The sequence below is a fragment of the Chiloscyllium plagiosum genome, chromosome 37 (genome assembly GCF_004010195.1).
Source record: "Chiloscyllium plagiosum isolate BGI_BamShark_2017 chromosome 37, ASM401019v2, whole genome shotgun sequence".
In the NCBI taxonomy this organism is placed as follows: Eukaryota; Metazoa; Chordata; class Chondrichthyes; order Orectolobiformes; family Hemiscylliidae; genus Chiloscyllium; species Chiloscyllium plagiosum.
Genome location: NC_057746.1, coordinates 32,414,529 through 32,437,065, shown reverse-complemented (window position 1 = coordinate 32,437,065; position 22,537 = coordinate 32,414,529). Strand labels below are relative to the sequence as shown.

Genomic DNA, 22,537 nt, shown 5'->3' with positions numbered 1-22,537 from the left:
GGAGGGGCGGGGCCTGGTGGAGGGGCGGGGTCTGGTGTAGGGGGTGCGGCCTGTTGGTGGATGTGGTCCAATATAGCGGTGGGGCCTGAGGTCGTGGGTGTGGCCCGCGGTCATAGGGTTGCGATCCGATCTCGGGGGTGGGATCTGAGGAATGGGTGGAGGCTGATGACGGAGAGAGGCGGGGCTGACTTTGGCGGCTGTGCTGTGAAATGGTTGGGCTTTACGCAGGTGGACGACAGACCGAGGGGCGGGGCGAGACCGGATGATGTGCCATGCAAGGCAGCAATCTGCAGATACGTGCGGTATGATGGCTCAGTAGTCAGTACCGCTGCCTCACAGACCCAGGGACTTGGGGTTGATTCTAGTCTCGGGCTACTGTCTGGGTTGGTTTCCTCCCACAGTCCGAAGATGTGCAGTCCAGGTGAATTGGTCGTGCTTAAATTGCCCATAATGTTAGGGGTGCATTAGTCAGAGGGTCGGTATGGACTTGTTGGGTCAAATGGCCTGTTTCCACACTGTAGGGAATCTAAATTGGAAGTAGTGGTAATGAAATGGATGGTGTGAACAAACTCTGTGAGCCAAAGCTATTCTAACTGTCCTGAAACCGATATTGTTTTGTTTGTCTGAGTTACACAAATCAGCTTACCAACTCCCATGTTGACAGTTTGTATCTGTTACTTGTGATTAGGGTTTACTTATCTGGATTAAATACTTTTTGTTAAGGAAAAAATCTGGATGTTGTTTTCTGATGCAGTAGTCCAATAGATAAATTGGAGAGTTTGAGTTTGACTACATCATAAACTTTTCTGTTGAGCTGAGAGTTGTGGAAGTTTGAGGACAGAAGGGACTATTTCTGCACTGTGTGACTCTATGACTCTATTATCAATGGACTTTCCCCAGCAGTTCATTACATAAATATCTTGACCCTCCCATACTTAAGTGACAGGGAATGGTCTTCCTGTCTCCATGTTACAGTTCCTGGTTCAGCTGGCACAGGTATCACCAGTTTATTTTTGGCATACCTCTGCACTCACTTGATGCTGTTGTTATGTGCCTTGAAGAAGGATTTGGTCTGTTAAATTTCTTTTGAAAGCAAGTGTTGTAACATGGAACGTTACAGAGCAGTAAAGGCCCCTTTGGCTCTCGATGTTGCGCTGACCTGTGAAGTTAATCTGATGCCCTACACTGTTCCATTATTATCCATATGTATCTCCAATGCCCATTTAAATGCCCTTAATGTCGGCAAGTCCACTACTGTTGCAGGCATGCCTCTACTACTCTCTGAGTGAAGAAACTATCCCTGATATCTGTCCTAAATCTATTACCCTAGTGGGGCAGGACCATAACACAGAATTTATAGCAAAAGATGACAGTGTTATACATCTGAAATGATATATGGAACAAACCTAGATTGCTGTTAGTGCTTTCATTTTTTTTAGAATAGGTTGCAGGTTTTGGTTCATTAATATGTAAATCCCAAAACTTCTTTTAAGTCTCATTCTCAAGATAATTTAAGGTTTTATAAAATAAAAGGTGAAATCTCAGCTCAAACAATGTATTAAAAGTGTGAGGTTAGAGGCTGTCTGTGTCCCAATCTTGAGTCAGACTGGTTCTATTTTCAAAGTAGAAATTTATAAAATGTTATATGGATTGACTGCCTGCAGGTTTTCTAGCAAAAATTGAATGTTTCTGCAAATACAATTATGCAAATGCACTCTCCATAGATATGTGTGTGTGTACGCACACGCGGATGTGCGTGCATATGAGGGAGAGATAGAGAGTGTGTGTATATGAGTGCTTGAGTGTGAGTGCACATGAGAGTGTGTGTTTGTGTGTATGTGCTTGGTAGAATGTATGCATGAATGTGATGGAGTATAAGCCTGTGAGAGGGTGTGTGTGTGAAGATCTTGAAACCCATTGTACAGGGCAATTACAATATATATATCTATGACTCATGACTCCGAGTATCTCTATAACCACCTCATTCAATACTCTGGGATGCAGACTATCAGATCAAGGAGAGTTAGCAACTTTCAGCCCATTAATTTCACCAGGACAATCTTCTGACCAATGCTGATTTCCTTTAACTCCTCATTCTCCCTCGTCACTTGGATCTCAAGCTCAAGATTTCTTGTATCATCCTATCATAGCAGCATTTAGCTTTTCTGTCATTTCACTATTCCCCAATATAAATTTTCCTGACTCTTTCTATAATGAACCCTGTCATGTTAGACTTAAAAACGAAATCTCCAAACCAGAACATTGAGGGTTAATCATTAAGAATTAATTGTATTTGAAAATGTGCATGTGCAGCAAGTACAAAAGTACTTGAAAATAGGCCTGGTGTGAAAACCAGCCTTTTTGACTGGCATAACCTTGGGAACCATTATTTTAATGTAATTAACACAGCCGCCTGGAGATATTTTCAACTTGTTTTCTGAACGATGAAATATCTGTAAAAATACTGAAAGCACCATGAAATGGCAATACAGCATGTAAACAGAACAGTAGTAATATCAGCAGCTTTGTTCCACTTGTTTGTCTTTCCCAATTGGATTAAAGTCCATGAGACTGGGATCATGGAATCTGAAATAGAGCTCCAATTGGCAGCTGTCCAAAGTCCCTGGGTGAAGACAAGGCAGTGAGACTTATTAGTTTGCATCTGTACAAAGTAGTTCAAGGTAATACATTCATTCTATTATATAGTTTGCATATAAAGTAGATTAATCTGATAGATTAGCTTTATATTGAAGTGCACATGGGGTCACTTAGTCATGCAGTGCAGAAACAGACCCTTTGGTCTAACCAGTTCATGTCAAACATAATCCCAAACTAAATGAGTTCCACTTACTGGCTCCTGGCCCATATCCCTCCAAACCTTTCCTCTTCATGTACCTATCTAAATGTCTTTTAAACATTGTGATTGTATCCTCATCCACCATTTCCTTGGAAGGTTTATTCCACACGTGAACCCCCCTCTGTTAAAAAATTTGCTTCTCGTGTCTTTTTTTTAAATCTCTCTCCTCTCAGCTTAAAAATGTGCCCCATACTCTTGAAATCTCCCCACCCTAGGGAAAAGACAACTACCATCTATACTTCTTAGTGTTTTATAAATTTCTATAAAGTTGCCTCTCAATCTTCTACACTCCAGTGAAAACAGTCCCAGCCTATCCAGCCTTCCTTTATAACTCAAATCTTCCATACCTGTTAACATCTTGATAAATCTCTTCTGTACCCTCTCCAACTTAATAATATTTTTCTTATAACTGGACAACCAGAACACACAGTATTCCAGAAGATGCCTCACTAATGGCCTGTACAACCTGAACATGACTTCTCAAATCAGTGAGCAATAAAGACGTGTGGCAAAAGTGAGGTCTGCAGATGCTGGACATTAGAGTCGAGAGTCTGGTGCTGGAAACGCACAGCAGGTCAGGAGAAGGAGGAGAGTCAATGTTTCAGGCCAAAGCCCTTCATCATGAAGGCAAGTGTGTCAAACTCCTTTTTAATCACTCTGTCTATATTTGGTACAAACTTCAAAGAATTATGAACCGACACCCCAAGTCCTTCTGTACTATAACACTACCCAAGGCCCCACCATTAATTGCATAAGAACCACTCTTGTTTGTTGTACAAATAACCAATACCTCACATTTATTGAGACTGAACTCCATCTGCTATTTTTCAGCCGACTGACCCATTTGATTCAGATCCATTTGTAATCTTAGAAAATCTTCTGCACTGTCTACTATTGGTGTTGAAAATGTGTTGCTGGAAAAGCGCAGCAGGTCAGGCAGCATCCAAGGAACAGGAGAATCGACGTTTCGGGCATAAGCCCTTCTTCAGGAATGACTATTGGTGTTGTCCACAAACTTACTAGCCATGCCTTTTGTTTTTTTCATCCAAATCATTTATATAAATGACAAGCAAAAGAAGACCCTGAACCGGTCCCTCTTCTTGTAATTTTTTCATTTAACTCACTTTTCAAATCAACCTGCTCAGGGATGTTATTATTCACATTAGGAGCATGTCAGACTTGAATTTAGGTGTCTTAGCCCAGAGATAGGGACACAATCACAGTACCACAAGAGAGCCCCTAAGTGTCGTCTTGTAATTGTTTTAATCAGAATTTAAGACCATAAGACACAGGAGTGGAAGTAAGGCCATTCAGCCCATCGAGTCCGCTCCGCCATTTAATCAAAGCTGATGGGCATTTCAGCTCCACTTACCCGCACTCTCCCCATAGCCCTTAATTCCTTGTGACATCAAGAATTTATCAATCTCTGCCTTGAAGACATTTAACATCCTGGCCTCCACTGCCCTCCGTGGCAATTAATTCCACAGGCCCACCACTCTATGGCTGAAGAAATATCTCCTCGTTTCCATTCTAAATTGACCCGCTCTAATTCTAAGGCTGTGCCCACTGGTCCTAGAATCCCCACCAGATGGAAACAACTTCCCAGCGTCCACCCTTTCTAAGCCATGTGTTATCTTGTAAGTTTCTATTAGGTCTCCCCTCAACCTTCTAAACTCTAATGAATACAATTCCAGGATCCTCAGCCATTCATCGTACGTTAGGCCCACCATTCCAAGGATCATCTGTGTGAATCTCTGCTGGACACGCTCTAGTGCCAGTATGTCCTTTCTGAGGTGTGGAGCCCAAACATGGACACAGTATTCTAAATGGGACCTATCTAGAGCTTTATAAAGTCTCAGAAGCACATCACTGCTTTTATATTCCAACCTTCTTGAGATAAATAACAACACTACATTCACTTTCTTAATCACGGACTCAACCTGCAAGTTGACATTAAAAGAATACCGGATTAGCACTCCCAGATCCCTTTGTACTTTGGCTTTATGAATTTTCTCACCGTTTAGAAAATAGTCCATGTCTGTATTCCTTTTTTCCTTGTATGCAAGACCTCTCATTTGCTGACATTGAATTTCATCACCTATTTCCTGGACCACTCTCTAAATTGTCTAAATATTTCTGCAGTCTCCCAACTCCTCAGTATTACCTGCCTGTCCATCTAACTTCATATCATTGGCAAACTTGCCAGAATGTCCCCAGTCCCTTCATCCAGATCATTAATACATAATGTGAACAGCCAATGTGGCCCCAACACTGAACCCTGCGGGACACCACTTGTCACCGGCTGCCATTCCAGAAAAGAACCTTTTATTCAACTCTCTGCCTTCTGTCAGACAGCCAATCCTCAACCCATGCCAGTAGCTCACCTCGAACACCATGGGCCCTCACCTTACATAGCAGCCTCCCATGAGGCACCTTATCAAAGGCCTTTTGGAAGTTGAGATGGATAACATCCACTGGGTTTCCCTGGTCTAACCTAATTGTTACCTCTTCAAAGAATTCTAACAGGTTTGTCAGGCATGTCTTTTCAATAAGTTTTAAATCCTTGAATGTTTAACTGCCAGACCTGAAACCCCTGCAACCACGTCTCTGTGATGCCGACCACATCATAATCATTCATGATAATTTGTGCCATTAAATTATCTACTTGTTACGAATAGTATGAGCATTCAGGTAAAGTGCCTGAATGCTAATTTTCTTATCTTCTTTAGAGATGTGAGAAACAGAGCTCACAATATAATAAATTTCAATCCGAGTCAAATTCTGAGCAGCGAATTTTATTAAAACATTCTTGCAAGAAGGGGTGTCTAGGAAGTAGGCACCCTGATCCAGAAATTATTCCACAGTTTACTCAGTTTAATTCTTGGTACTTCCCCGTTTACCTCATTGGCCTTCAAACCTATCAATATTCCTTATTGTGTTCTGCCCCTGCCTAGCTGCGGTCCGCCCTTGTTTACTTCTCCTCCTACTCCAAGCCGGGTTACCCTCACCCCTATCCCTTATTTGTAAGTGACTTGGCTCGCTTCAGTGCTGACATGAGGGAAATGTGCTAAGCTTGGCATATCTTGATGTCCTTTTCACCTTATCTGCCTGTCTGTAACATCTTCCATTGTTTGCAGGCACATTTCATTCCTGTATGCACATTTTAGCTAATGAAAAGTAACTATGTATTCCTTCCACATATTTTTCATTCTTGTGTTAGTTTATTTTATTTAATAAGCAATTATTAATTTGGCTGAAACAATTATATACTGATGTTAATAAGCAATTATGGTTGCAGAAGTAACACTGTTTTATCCAATATCCCACAGATATTGGAAATCATAAGATGTTTGCTGCATTCTTAGTCTGCCTCGAATTTAAACCCCCTGCACACGTGCAATCCTGCTGCTTATCTTTCCATTTAAATCCATATTCCCTGTCGTTTTCACTTTCCCTTCCCCTCGACTCATGAGTTTAAAGTCCTACTGACTTTAAAGAACACATTAGATATTTTCAGCCTAGAAATTAAGACCTACATTCTTTTTCAACAAATATTTCATTTTTACATACATATAGAAGCTTTTATATTCCATTGTTTTATGTTATTTTGCTAGATTGCATTCATAATACAGTATTGTGGGGAACATTTAACATTGCATGATGAGAAAAATTGGCCAGCTCTCAAATTATATATCAATAAGTTAAAAAGGGAGTGGCAAAAAGTCAGAAACAGCATTCATGAAAGGCTGTAAGTAAACAAATTCTGTAACCTTGGTAAAACTTCAGTAATCTTCTTCATGGTTCCTTGTATATTTTGAACTGCAGATTTTAGCCTAAACAAAACATCCATACACAGACAGAAAGTTATGGAATGACGTGAGTGACTGATATTTTGAAAAAAATAATAAAGCAAAGTTCAGTCTTATGGATGGTAAACATTTCATCATAAGCTGTCATTTCTCAGCATTTTTAAAAGTACATAAATGATATCCTTTCCTTTGTAAAGACACAAAAAACTTGCTGGGACCTTTGGTTTCTCCCTCTTTTATGTTTTTTAGCCAAAAAAAAATCTGCGTGGGGTATTTCTTTTAATAAAGACTGAACATTTTTCATTTCAAGGTTGTTTTTGAATGTTGTCTAACGTTTTGAGTTTGCTCTCACAGATCTTTGCTGATTAAAATTCGATTCCACATTTGGTGTTGCGAGAGGGACCAAGCCAAAGTGATCCAGCTGCAACTGAGAGGTAAGAGGCGGACGTTGACTCAAAGTGAGCTGATTTTAACCTTGATTCGTCCATGTTCCTTGGTAGGCTGCTGCGACCACTCATCCCTTGCAGACCACCCTAACAGGTGATGGTTTCCGAATCTAAATTGTAATTTTTTTCAGTGACTGAGCGGAGTGGATCAGGGATCCAATTGCTGTTTAACCGGGAAGTCCGTGCTGGGTTTTTTTTTGTTAAAATTTCTTTTGAGTTTTTTTTAAGCAATCAGACAGACTTTTAATTTTCAGATTGGGCCCGTATCTCTGATTGTTTTTGGTACCAGCAATAACAGAGCTGTGTGTGTTGTAGTATGGGGCAGGCATTAGAACGTAATTTATATCGGCTGTTGATAACAGTGCAAAATAAATTGGGTAAAGACGTTTGGCCACAAGGGTTTACCTGGGATCGATAAAATTGCAGATATTCCAGAAAGGTTGTTTAATTGACAAGAACATTCTAAATGAAAATCTATTTTTTCACATTGGGCGCAGGAATCCACTCGGCGCCACGAGAACTCGCGATTAATGATTGGAGATATAATTCTCGTAAACGGGGTATTGACGAGTACTCAAATGGTAAATTGATAGATTAGGAGACTTTGAAATTTGAGTGTGCATTATGGGTTTTTAAAAAAAATCAGAACTTAGACAAAGGAGCTGCGAAACAAACAGTTAAAAGTAAAGAGGCAGGCAGGGCAAGATAGGGAGGATCCTCCCAGTTTGTCTGGTATGCCAACTTTTTCCTGATTCAAGTAATACAGATAATGAGGAAGCTTTGACAGTTCACACCCCCCACCGCTCACCCTGGACACGACTCTCTAGTTCCGCTTCAGCTGCCATACAGCCTGTAGCATGTTGCACTAAATCTCATATTGATCCCTCATCGGAACAATGAGAGGGGGAAGGAGAAAGCGGAAGAAACGGGGAGGGAAAGAGAGGGGAACGAGAGGTGGAAGGAAGGGGGTAGGAGAGAGGGGTGAAGGAGAGAGGGGAAGGAAGCGGGAAGTTGGGAGACTGCAGAAACATTTAGACAATTTAGAGAGTGGTCCAGGAAATAGGTGATGAAATTCAATGTCAGCAAATGAGAGGTCTTGCATACAAGGAAAAAAGGAATACAGACATGGACTATTTTCTAAACGGTGAGAAAATTCATAAAGCCAAAGTACAAAGGGATCTGGGAGTGCTAATCCGGTATTCTTTTAATGTCAACTTGCAGGTTGAGTCCGTGATTAAGAAAGTGAATGTAGTGTTGTTATTTATCTCAAGAAGGTTGGAATATAAAAGCAGTGATGTGCTTCTGAGACTTTATAAAGCTCTAGATAGGTCCCATTTAGAATACTGTGTCCATGTTTGGGCTCCACACCTCAGAAAGGACATACTGGCACTAGAGCGTGTCCAGCAGAGATTCACACAGATGATCCTTGGAATGGTGGGCCTAACGTACGATGAATGGCTGAGGATCCTGGAATTGTATTCATTAGAGTTTAGAAGGTTGAGGGGAGACCTAATAGAAACTTACAAGATAACACATGGCTTAGAAAGGGTGGACGCTGGGAAGTTGTTTCCATCTGGTGGGGATTCTAGGACCAGTGGGCACAGCCTTAGAATTAGAGCGGGTCAATTTAGAATGGAAACGAGGAGATATTTCTTCAGCCATAGAGTGGTGGGCCTGTGGAATTAATTGCCACGGAGGGCAGTGGAGGCCAGGATGTTAAATGTCTTCAAGGCAGAGATTGATAAATTCTTGATGTCACAAGGAATTAAGGGCTATGGGGAGAGTGCGGGTAAGTGGAGCTGAAATGCCCATCAGCTTTGATTAAATGGCGGAGCGGACTCGATGGGCTGAATGGCCTTACTTCCACTCCTGTGTCTTATGGTCTTAAATTCTGATTAAAACAATTACAAGACGACACTTAGGGGCTCTCTTGTGGTACTGTGATTGTGTCCCTATCTCTGGGCTAAGACACCTAAATTCAAGTCTGACATGCTCCTAATGTGAATAATAACATCCCTGAGCAGGTTGATTTGAAAAGTGAGTTAAATGAAAAAATTACAAGAAGAGGGACCGGTTCAGGGTCTTCTTTTGCTTGTCATTTATATAAATGATTTGGATGAAAAAAACAAAAGGCATGGCTAGTAAGTTTGTGGACAACACCAATAGTCATTCCTGAAGAAGGGCTTATGCCCGAAACGTCGATTCTCCTGTTCCTTGGATGCTGCCTGACCTGCTGCGCTTTTCCAGCAACACATTTTCAACACCAATAGTAGACAGTGCAGAAGATTTTCTAAGATTACAAATGGATCTGAATCAAATGGGTCAGTCGGCTGAAAAATAGCAGATGGAGTTCAGTCTCAATAAATGTGAGGTATTGGTTATTTGTACAACAAACAAGAGTGGTTCTTATGCAATTAATGGTGGGGCCTTGGGTAGTGTTATAGTACAGAAGGACTTGGGGTGTCGGTTCATAATTCTTTGAAGTTTGTACCAAATATAGACAGAGTGATTAAAAAGGAGTTTGACACACTTGCCTTCATGATGAAGGGCTTTGGCCTGAAACATTGACTCTCCTCCTTCTCCTGACCTGCTGTGCGTTTCCAGCACCAGACTCTCGACTCTAATGTCCAGCATCTGCAGACCTCACTTTTGCCACACGTCTTTATTGCTCACTGATTTGAGAAGTCATGTTCAGGTTGTACAGGCCATTAGTGAGGCATCTTCTGGAATACTGTGTGTTCTGGTTGTCCAGTTATAAGAAAAATATTATTAAGTTGGAGAGGGTACAGAAGAGATTTATCAAGATGTTAACAGGTATGGAAGATTTGAGTTATAAAGGAAGGCTGGATAGGCTGGGACTGTTTTCACTGGAGTGTAGAAGATTGAGAGGCAACTTTATAGAAATTTATAAAACACTAAGAAGTATAGATGGTAGTTGTCTTTTCCCTAGGGTGGGGAGATTTCAAGAGTATGGGGCACATTTTTAAGCTGAGAGGAGAGAGATTTAAAAAAAAGACACGAGAAGCAAATTTTTTAACAGAGGGGGGTTCACGTGTGGAATAAACCTTCCAAGGAAATGGTGGATGAGGATACAATCACAATGTTTAAAAGACATTTAGATAGGTACATGAAGAGGAAAGGTTTGGAGGGATATGGGCCAGGAGCCAGTAAGTGGAACTCATTTAGTTTGGGATTATGTTTGACATGAACTGGTTAGACCAAAGGGTCTGTTTCTGCACTGCATGACTAAGTGACCCCATGTGCACTTCAATATAAAGCTAATCTATCAGATTAATCTACTTTATATGCAAACTATATAATAGAATGAATGTATTACCTTGAACTACTTTGTACAGATGCAAACTAATAAGTCTCACTGCCTTGTCTTCACCCAGGGACTTTGGACAGCTGCCAATTGGAGCTCTATTTCAGATTCCATGATCCCAGTCTCATGGACTTTAATCCAATTGGGAAAGACAAACAAGTGGAACAAAGCTGCTGATATTACTACTGTTCTGTTTACATGCTGTATTGCCATTTCATGGTGCTTTCAGTATTTTTACAGATATTTCATCGTTCAGAAAACAAGTTGAAAATATCTCCAGGCGGCTGTGTTAATTACATTAAAATAATGGTTCCCAAGGTTATGCCAGTCAAAAAGGCTGGTTTTCACACCAGGCCTATTTTCAAGTACTTTTGTACTTGCTGCACATGCACATTTTCAAATACAATTAATTCTTAATGATTAACCCTCAATGTTCTGGTTTGGAGATTTCGTTTTTAAGTCTAACATGACAGGGTTCATTATAGAAAGAGTCAGGAAAATTTATATTGGGGAATAGTGAAATGACAGAAAAGCTAAATGCTGCTATGATAGGATGATACAAGAAATCTTGAGCTTGAGATCCAAGTGACGAGGGAGAATGAGGAGTTAAAGGAAATCAGCATTGGTCAGAAGATTGTCCTGGTGAAATTAATGGGCTGAAAGTTGCTAACTCTCCTTGATCTGATAGTCTGCATCCCAGAGTATTGAATGAGGTGGTTATAGAGATACTCGGAGTCATGAGTCATAGATATATATATTGTAATTGCCCTGTACAATGGGTTTCAAGATCTTCACACACACACCCTCTCACAGGCTTATACTCCATCACATTCATGCATACATTCTACCAAGCACATACACACAAACACACACTCTCATGTGCACTCACACTCAAGCACTCATATACACACACTCTCTATCTCTCCCTCATATGCACGCACATCCGCGTGTGCGTACACACACACATATCTATGGAGAGTGCATTTGCATAATTGTATTTGCAGAAACATTCAATTTTTGCTAGAAAACCTGCAGGCAGTCAATCCATATAACATTTTATAAATTTCTACTTTGAAAATAGAACCAGTCTGACTCAAGATTGGGACACAGACAGCCTCTAACCTCACACTTTTAATACATTGTTTGAGCTGAGATTTCACCTTTTATTTTATAAAACCTTAAATTATCTTGAGAATGAGACTTAAAAGAAGTTTTGGGATTTACATATTAATGAACCAAAACCTGCAACCTATTCTAAAAAAAATGAAAGCACTAACAGCAATCTAGGTTTGTTCCATATATCATTTCAGATGTATAACACTGTCATCTTTTGCTATAAATTCTGTGTTATGGTCCTGCCCCACTAGGGTAATAGATTTAGGACAGATATCAGGGATAGTTTCTTCACTCAGAGAGTAGTAGAGGCATGCCTGCAACAGTAGTGGACTTGCCGACATTAAGGGCATTTAAATGGGCATTGGAGATACATATGGATAATAATGGAACAGTGTAGGGCATCAGATTAACTTCACAGGTCAGCGCAACATCGAGAGCCAAAGGGGCCTTTACTGCTCTGTAACGTTCCATGTTACAACACTTGCTTTCAAAAGAAATTTAACAGACCAAATCCTTCTTCAAGGCACATAACAACAGCATCAAGGCTGGGATCGAACCCATGTGCCTAGTGCTGTGAAGCAGCAGTGCTACTGAGCCACCTCTTGTGTTCTTGAAACCTCTGCAGTTAAAGGCCTTGTAAAAGGCTTTCCTCTCTGACACCTTGTAGCTTATTGTTTGATAGACAGTCTTTAGGGAGTCAGGAGGTGAGCTACTCACCTCAGTATTTCTAGTCTCTGACCTGCTCTTCTCGCCAGTATGTTTATGTGGTGAGTCCAGTTCAGCTTCTGATCAATGGTAACCCTAAGGATGTTGATAGTGGAGGAATTCAGTGATTATAACACCATTGAATGTCAAGGGGTGGTAATTTGATTATATCTTATTGCAAATAGTCATTGCCTGGCATTTATCTGGCACAAATGTCACTTGCCATTGATCAGCCCAAACCTGGATATTGTCCAGATCTTGTTGCATTTGAACATTGGCTGGTTTAGTATCTATGGAGTTGTGAAGTGTGCTGAACATTGTGCGATAATCGCTGAACATCTCCACTTCACCTGATCTATTTCTGACTCCTCCCTTCCTTTCCTAGATATTTTTGTTTCCATTTCTGAGGATAAGCTGGCCACCATTATCCACTATAAACCCACTGGCTCCCATAGCTACCTGGACTATACATCCTTGTACTCTGCTGCTTGTAAAGACTATTCTATTCTCCCAGTTCCGCTATCTCTGTCACATACATTCTGATGAGTTCGATAAGGGATCCTTTGAAGTAGGAGAAAGTGAGGTCTGCAGATGCTGGAGATCAAAGTTGAAACTTTATTGCTGGAACAGCACAGCAGGTCAGGCAGCATCCAGGGAACAGGAGATTCGACGTTTCGGGCACAGGCCCTTCTTCAGGAATGACCTTTGAAGTATCCTTCTTCCTCAACTGAAAATTCCCAGGACCATTGTTGACAGGGTGCCCAACCAGGTCTGACCCATCTCCCACAGTTCCAACCTTCTCCTCTCTCCCGCAACAGCGATAGACCTTGTCCATACCTAGCATCCCACCAGCAGCCACATCCAGAAGGTGGGATGCCTTTTCCATTACCTCTTGGAAGATGCATATTCCCCTCTTCTCTCTCCTCCACCTTCCACAGGAACCATTCCCTCTGGGACACCCTTGTCCACTCTTCCTTAATTCCCAACACCCCCTCACAATCCCATGGCATCTTCGCCTGTAATCACCGAATGTGTAATACTTGCCCATTTATCTCCTCCCTCCTCAGTATCCAAGGGTTCAAATGTACCTTCCAGGTGAAGCAGCACTATACTTACACTTCACACAATCAAGTCTATTGCATTCATTGCTCACAATGTGGTCTCCTCTACACTGGGGAGAGAAAGTGCAGACTGGTGACAGTTTTGCAGAACATCTACATTCTGCCTGCAAAAAAGACCCTTAATGTCCAGTTGCCTGCCACTTGAACACACGACTCTTTTCCCTGACCATCAGGAACAACACATCATTTTTCATTTAGGACTCTGTAGTCCTCTGGACACAATATCAATATCAATAAATTAAGGTCCTGAACTCTCCCACGTCCTAATTCTCAACTCAACCCTATACACCAGGCCTTGTTAGCACATAGTCCGCCTTTGCAGACTGCCTATTGTTAGCCACTAACAGCCTCCATTAACAATTATTCTAACCGGATCATTATCCACTCTTTTGTCTGTCCAAGGTGGCACAGTGGCTCAGTGGTTAGCACTGCTGCCTCACAGTGCCAGGGTCCCAGGTTTGATTCCAGCCTTGGGTGATTGTCTATGTGGAGTTTGCTCCAGTTTCCTCCCACTCAAAGATGCGCAGGTCAGGTGAATTGGCCATGCTAAATTGTCCATAGTTGTTGGGTGCATTAGTCAGAGAGGGGTGGGTTACACTTTGGAGGGTGGACAGTAAGAGCCTTTTTCATCCGATGATGAAGGCTAACACACGGGGACATAGCTTTAAATTGAAGGGTAATAGATTTAGGACAGATATCAGGGATATCAATTTCTGGGATGGAAATGTGTTGCTGGAGAAGCGCAGCAGGTCAGGCAGCATCTAGGGAACAGGAGAATCGACGTTTCGGGCATTAGCTGCTGGACAAACTTTCCTCATTCCTGAAGAAGGGCTAATGCCCGAAACGTCGATTCTCCTGTTCCCTAGATGCTGCCTGACCTGCTGCGCTTTTCCAGCAACACATTTCCATCAATTACTGATCCAAACTGCTGTATCTCGCACAATCCCATTCTTCTGCGTTTTGTACAATAGGCTACCGTGGGGAACTTTATCGAACACCTTGCTGAAATCCATATACACTACATCAACCGGTTTACTCTCATTTACCTGGTTGGTCACCTTCTCAAAGAACTCAATAAGGTTTGTGAGGCATGACCTTGCATATATAACAAAACTGTGCACAGGACCTCAGGTGCGGTCTCATCAAGGTCCTACATCACTGTAGTAAGACATCCTGACTTATGAACTCCAATCCTCTTGCAGCGAAGGTCATACACATTTGCCTTCCCAACTGCCTATTACACATCCCTTTCTGTCTGTCACTTTCATTGATTGGTATACAGCAACACCCAAATCTCTTTGTACAATATATTGAAATAATACTCTTCCTTTCTTTTTGTTTACACCAAAGTACATATCTTCAAATTTCGCTATGTTGTATGAATCTGCCATATGTTTGCCCCCTTGAAGCCTCCTTGCATTTATTGACAACTCACAATCCCATCCAATTTTGTGTTGTCAATAAACTTGCAAATGTTGCAAAAACACTGTGGGGTAAAGCAGAGTTAATGTTTCAAATCTGGAAACATTGGAAATGTTGCATTTGGTTCCCACCTCTTGGTCACTTATAAATATCATAAATGGCTAGGGCCCAAGCACTGATCCTGGTAGTATGCTTATCACTAGTGAAAGTAATAATTAATTCCCACTCTCCGTCTTCTGTCTGTTAAGCAATTCTTGATTCATGCCAAAAAGCCTTGGGAAAATCCAAGTATACCAAATTCACTTGTTCTCCCTTATCTATTTTAGTTTATAATTAACTTACTTTTCTCGTCAACTTGTTCAGAAATGTCATTACACACTCCTGAGCAGTTGAGACTTGAACACAGGCCTCCCAATTCAGGGGTATGGACATGACCAATGTGCCACAAGCACATCTTTAGCTTTTCTACAAGGTATATCCTAAATACACTCATTCCCTTAGAAAAGCAATGACCCACCTCTTCATCAATTCCCCTAAGGCTCTGCACACTCCACCAGGTCATTCCCCTGGCTGAAGACTCCTCCCCCTCCTGAGGCTCTGCCCCTTCCCTCAGATATACCTCTCGGACCACCACTCCCCCCTCAGGACCCGCTCCTCCTCAGACACAGGCTCTTGCTCTCCCCCATGCACCTCTGCCAGACCTCACTCTGCCCCTGACCCCTCCACTTCCATACCTTTAAGTGTTTTCCTTCTTGAGACTGCAACCTTCACCCAGTCACCCCCACCAAGACTCCCAGCACGCACCCCTATCTCAGACACCAACCGGGACCGGATCACCCGGGGGGGGTCACCGAGACCGGATCACCCGGGGGGGGTCACCGGGACCGGATCACCCGGGGGGGGTCACCGAGACCGGATCACCCGGGGGGGGTCACCGGGACCGGATCACCCGGGGGGGGTCACCGAGACCGGATCACCCGGGGGGGGTCACCGGGACCGGATCACCCGGGGGGGGTCACCGAGACCGGATCACCCGGGGGGGGTCACCGGGACCGGATCACCCGGGGGGGGTCACCGAGACCGGATCACCCGGGGGGGGTCACCGGGACCGGATCACCCGGGGGGGGTCACCGAGACCGGATCACCCGGGGGGGGTCACCGGGACCGGATCACCCGGGGGGGGTCACCGAGACCGGATCACCCGGGGGGGGTCACCGGGACCGGATCACCCGGGGGGGGTCACCGGGACCGGATCACCCGGGGGGGGTCACCGGGACCGGATCACCCGGGGGGGGTCACCGGGACCGGATCACCCGGGGGGGGTCACCGGGACCGGATCACCCGGGGGGGGTCACCGGGACCGGATCACCCGGGGGGGGTCACCGGGACCGGATCACCCGGGGGGGGTCACCGGGACCGGATCACCCGGGGGGGGTCACCGGGACCGGATCACCCGGGGGGGGTCACCGGGACCGGATCACCCGGGGGGGGTCACCGGGACCGGATCACCCGGGGGGGGTCACCGGGACCGGATCACCCGGGGGGGGTCACCGGGACCGGATCACCCGGGGGGGGTCACCGGGACCGGATCACCCGGGGGGGGTCACCGGGACCGGATCACCCGGGGGGGGTCACCGGGACCGGATCACCCGGGGGGGGTCACCGGGACCGGATCACCAGGGGGGGGTCACCGGGACCGGATCACCCGGGGGGGGGCACCGGGACCAGATCACCCGGGGGGGATGTCCGGGACCAGATCACCCGGGGGGGATGTCCGGGACCAGATCACCTGGGTGATCACCGGGACCAGATCAACCGGGACCAGATCATCCGGGGGATCCTCGGGATCAGATCACCCTGGGGATCACCGGGACCAGATCACCCGGGAGGGGATCCTCGGACCAGATCATGCAGTGGGATCACCGGGACCAGATCTCCTGGGAACAAATCACCTGGGGGGAATCACCGGGACCAGATCAACCGGAGGGATCACCGCGACCAGAGCACCCGGGACCAGATCACCCAGGGGATCACCGGGACCAGATCAACCGGGACCAGCTCACTTGGGGGATCGCCGGGACCAGATCAACCTGGACCAGATCACCCGGGGGGAATCACCGGGACCAGATCACCCAGGGGATCACTGGGACCAGATCACCCAGGGGATCACTGGGACCAGATCACGTGGGATCAGAACACCTGGGGGGATCACCGGGACCAGATCAACCAGGGGATCACCGGAACCGGATCACCCGGGGGGATCACCGGGACCAGATCACCTGGGACCAGATCACCAGGACCAGAGCACCCGGGGGATCACCGGGACCAGATCACACGGACCAGAGCACCCGGGGGATCACCGGGACCAGATCAGCCGGGGTGGAGGTCACCGGGATCAGATCACCTGGGGGGATCACTGGGACCAGATCACCCTGGGGATCACTGGGACCAGATCACCTGGGAACAGATCACCGGGACCAGATCAACCGGGGGGATCACTGGGACCAGATCACCTGGGAACAGATCACCTGGGGGGATCACCGGGACCAGATCACCTGGGGGGATCACCGGGACCAGATCAACTGGGGGATCACCGTGACCAGATCACCCGAGGGGGATCACCAGGACCAGATCAGCCGGGGTGGGGATCACCTGGACCAGATTACCCGGGGGATCACCGGGAAGCAGATCACCCGGGACCAGATCACCCGTGGGGGATCACCGGGACCAGATCACACGGGACCGGATCACCCAGGGGGAATCACCGGGTCCAGATCACCCGGGGGATCACCGGGACCAGATCGCCCGGGGGGATCACCGCGACCAGATCACCTGGGGGGATCACCGGGACCAGATCACCCAGGGGGGATCACAGCGACCAGATTACCAGGGGGATCAGATCACCCGGGGGGATCATTGCGACCAGATCTCCCGGGGGATCACCGGGACCAGATCAACCGGGACCAGATCACCCGGGACCAGATCACCAAGGATATCACCGGGACCAGATCACCCAGGGGGATCACCGGGACCGGATCACCCGGGGGGATCACCAGGACCAGATCACCCGGGGGGATTACCGGGACCAGATCACCCGGGACCAGATCACCCGGGGCGAATGCCGGGGATCAGATCACCCGGGGGGAATCCCCGAGACTATACCGCCTAGGGAGGATCACTGGGATCAGATCACTTGAGGGTAGTCACCAGGACCAGATCACCCGAGGGGGCAGATCACTGGGACCAGATCACCCTTGGGGATCACTGTGACCAGATCACTTGGTGGGGGTGGCTCACCAGGACCAGATTACCCGAGGGATTTCAGCCTGGAGCCCAGTTACAAGTGGAATTCCGCAGGGATCAGTTCTGGGTCCTCTGCTGTTTATAGTGTGGAGGGCTGTTGTCGGCTGCAAAGGGACTTGGATATGATGCAGAGCTGGGCTGAGGAGTGGCAGATGGAGTTCAACCCTGCCAAGTGTGAGGTTGTCCATTTTGGAAAGACAAATAAGAATGCGGAATACAGGGTTAACGGTAGGGTTCTTAGTAAGGTGGAGGAGCAGAGGGATCTTGGGGTCTATGTTCATAGATCTTTGAAAGTTGCCACTCAGGTGGATAGCTGAAAATGTGTTGCTGGTAAAGCGCAGCAGGTCAGGCAGCATTCAGGGAACAGGAGAATCGACGTTTCGGGCATAAGCCCTTCTTCAGAGGAGATTTACCAGGATGTTGCCTGGAATGGAGAATAGGTCAAACGAGGATAGGCTGAGAGTGCTAGGCCTTTTCTCATTGGAACGGCGAAGGGTGAGGAGTGACTTGATAGAGGTTTATAAGATGATCAGAGGAATAGCTAGAGTAGACAGTCAGAGACTTTTTCCCCGGGTACAACAGAGTGTTACAAGGGGACATAAATTTAAGGTGAAGGGTGGAAGGTATAGGGGGGATGTCAGGGGTAGGTTCTTTACCCAGAGAGTGGTGGGGGCATGGAGTGCGCTGCCTGTGGGAGTGGCAGAGTCAGAATCATTGGTGACCTTTAAGCGGCAATTGGATAGGTACATGGATAGGTGCTTAAGCTCGGACAAATGTTCGGCACAACATCGTGGGCCGAAGGGCCTGTTCTGTGCTGTATTGTTCTATGTTCTATGTTCTATCGGGACCAGATCACCTGGAGGGAGTCACAGGGACCAGATCACCCGGGGATCACCAGGATCAGATCACCCGGGAGGGGTGGATCACTGGGACCAGATCACCTGGGGCGGGGGATCACTGGGACCAGATCACCTGGGGGTGGATCACCGGGACCAGATCACCTGGGCGGGGGATCACCAGGACCAGATCACCTGGGGCGGGGGATCACTGGGACCAGATCACCCGGGGGTGGTTCACCGGGACCAGATCACCCGGGGGATGCCCCGGGACCAGATCACCCGGAGGGATTGAATCACCTGGACCAGATCACCCAGGGGAGGTGGATCATAGGGACCAGATCACCTGGGGGTGGATTGCTTGGGACCAGATCACCCAGAGGGGGTGGATCACCTGTTCCAGATCACCTGGGGGATCCCCAGGACCAGGTCACCCGGGGGGTAGGTCACCTGGAACAGATCGCCCGGGGGATCACCGGGAACAGATCACCATGGGCAGGGGATCACTGGGAACAGTTCACCCGGGGAGGGATCCCTGGGACCAGATCACTTGGGATCACCACGATCAGATCACCAGGGGGATTCACTAGGACGAGATCACCCGAGGGGGCAGATCACCGGGATCAGATCACCCTGGGGAATCACGAGGATGAGATCACCCAGGGGATCACCGGGATAGGATCACCCTGGGGGATCACCGGGACCAGATAATCTGATTGGGGATCACCGGGATCAGATCATCAGGGGGATCACTGGTACCAGATCACCCTTGGGGATCACCGTGACCAGATCAACCGTGTGGATCATCGGGACCAGATAACCTGGGGGGTGGCTCACCGGGACCAGATTACCCGAGGGATCATCAGGATCAGTTCACCCGGGGGAGTCACCGTGACCAGATCAACTGTGGTCCACCGGGACCAGATTACCCGGGTGATCATTGGGATCAGATCACCCGGTGGGATCACCAGGACCAGATCACCCAGGTGGGGATCACCGGGATCAGATCACCCTGGGGGATCACTGGGACCAGATCACCCGTGGAAGTGGATCACCGGGACCAGATCAGCCAGGAGTGGATCACCTGTACCACGTCACCTGTGGGGATCCCTGGGACCAGATCACCTGAGGGGGGTGCCAAGGAACAGATCAACCAGGGGGATCTTTGGGAACAGATCACTTGGGGTGGGGATTCACAGGGAACAGTTCACCCGGGGGAGGGATCCCCGGGATCAGATCACCCGGGGGGAATCATCAGGACTGGATCACCCGACGGGGCAGATCACCGGGACCAGATCACCCAGGTGGGGATCACTGGGATCAGATCACCTGGGGGGGAAATCACCAGGACCAGATCACCCAGGGGATCACCAGGACAAGATAACTTGGGTGGTGGATCACCGGGACCAGATTACCCGGGGATCACCGGGACCAGATCAACCGGGGGATTCCTGAGACCAGATCAACCGGGGGATCACTGGGACCAGATCACCCGGAGGGATCCCTGGGAACAGATCACCCAGGGAAGGGATCACCAGGACCAGATCACCCAGTGGGGATGACTGGGACCAGATCACCCAGGGGGATCACCAGGAACAGATCACCCAGTGGGGGTCACTGGGATAAGATCACCTGGGGATCACCGGGACCAGATTACCAGGGGGATCACTAGGACCAGATCACCCAGGGCGGGGGATCACCAAGACGATACCACCTGGGGAGGATTACTGGAACCAGACCACCCGGGGGGATCACTGGGACCAGATCACTCGGGGAAATGGATCACTGGGACCAGATCACCCAGGGGGTAGATCACCAGGACCAGATCACCCGGGGGGATCCCTGGGATCAGATCACCTGGGGGGATGCCCGGGAACAGATCACCCAGGGGGATCTTTGGGAACAGATCACTTGGAGTGGGGGAATCACTGGGAACAGTTCACCCGGGGGAGGGATCCCCGAGATCAGATCACCTGGGGGAAACATCAGGACCAGATCACCGGGACCAGATCACCCGGGTGGGGATCACTGGGATCAGATCACCTGGGGGGAAATCACCAGGACCAGATCACCCGGGGGATCACCAGGACCAGATCACTTGGGTGGTGGATCACTGGGACCAGATTACCCGGGGATCACCGGGACCAGATCAACCGGGGGGATTACTGGGACCAGATCAACCGGTGGAGATCACCGGAACTAGATCACTCAGGGGAGGGATCACCAGTACCAGATCACCTGGGGGGAATCACCGGGATCAGATCAACCGGGGGGGGGGGGGATGAATACCGAGACGAGATCAACCGTGGGGCAATCCCTGGGACCAGATCACCCGGCGGGGATCACTGGGACCAGATCACCTAGGGGATCACCGAGACCAGATCACCCACACCGGGGCGGGAAACCTAATAATCTGACCCAGAAACCAAAAAAAACTGATCCCGTGATGGTGAAAAGGCAGATTCCCTCCTCAATATGAAGAATGCATTTGGGCAGAGAAGTGACATTGACTATAATGTTGGATAGTGAATAATGTATTTGGTATGCTTCCCTTTATTGGTCAGAGTATTGAGTACAGGAGTTGAGAAGTCATGTTGCTGCTGAACAGGACATTGGTTAGGCCATTGTTGGAATATTGCATGCAATTCTGGTCACCTTTCTAGGGTTCAACAAAGATTTACAAGGATGTTGCCAGGGTTAGAGAATTTGAGCTATGGGGAGAGACTGAACAGGCTGGGGCTGTTTTCCCTGGAGTGTCAGAGGCTGAAGGGTGACCTTACTGACGTTTATAAAATCATGAGGGGCATGGATAGGATAAATAGGCAAGGTCTTTTTCCTGGGGTGGAGTAGTCCAGAACTAGAGGGCGTACGTTTAGGGTGAGAGAGGAAAGATATAAAAGAAACCTAAAGGGCTGCCTTTTCACACAGAGAGTGGTACATGTATGGAATGTGCTGCCAGAGAAAGCGGCAGAGACTAGTACAATTGCAACATTTAAAAGGCATCTGGGTGGGTATATGAATAGGAAGGGTTTGGAGAGAAATGGGCCAGGTGCTGGCAGATGAGGCTAGATTGGGTTGGGATGAGTTGGACCGAAGAATCTGTTTCCATGCTGTACATCTCTATGATTATAACTCTGTGCAATGGAAGGAAAAATTGAGGAATCATCTACATTCTAAATGGGGAAAGGCTTCAGAAATCTAAAGCACATAAAGACTTGAGAGTCCTAGTTCAGGATTCTCTTAAGGTTAACATGCAGGTTCAATTAGCAGTTTGGAAAGCAAATTCAAGATCGATGGAATACAAGAGCAGAGGTGTACTGCTGAGCCTGTTAAAGGCTCTAGTCAGACTGCATTTGGAATGTTGCGAACAAGTTTGAGCTCCATATATAAGGAAAGATGTGTTGGCATTGGAGGGGGTCCAGATGAGATTTACAAAATTGATCTTGGGGATGAAGGGCTTGTTATATGAGGACCAATTGAGGATCCTGGGAATGGAATTTAGAAGGATGAAGGGGCATCTTTTTAAAACTTACAGAATACTTAGAGGTGTGACTAGAGTAGATGTGGAGAAGATGTTTCCACGAGTAGGAGAAACTG

The 22,537-nt window shown here is 47.1% G+C and overlaps 1 protein-coding gene across 2 annotated transcripts in view; it reads left to right on the top strand.

The window, feature by feature from the left end:
- Window positions 1-7,058: 7,058 nt before the first annotated feature.
- LOC122541479 (carcinoembryonic antigen-related cell adhesion molecule 6-like) overlaps window positions 7,059-22,537 on the top strand; it is a 163,129-nt gene continuing 147,650 nt past the window's right edge. Inside the window, exon 1 of one of the 2 annotated variants that reach the window (XM_043678277.1) lies at window positions 7,059-7,100. The gene's annotated coding sequence lies outside the window, so the exon portion shown is untranslated. The remainder of the gene's footprint in view (window positions 7,101-22,537) is intronic. The other variant, XM_043678276.1, reaches the window with a different exon arrangement.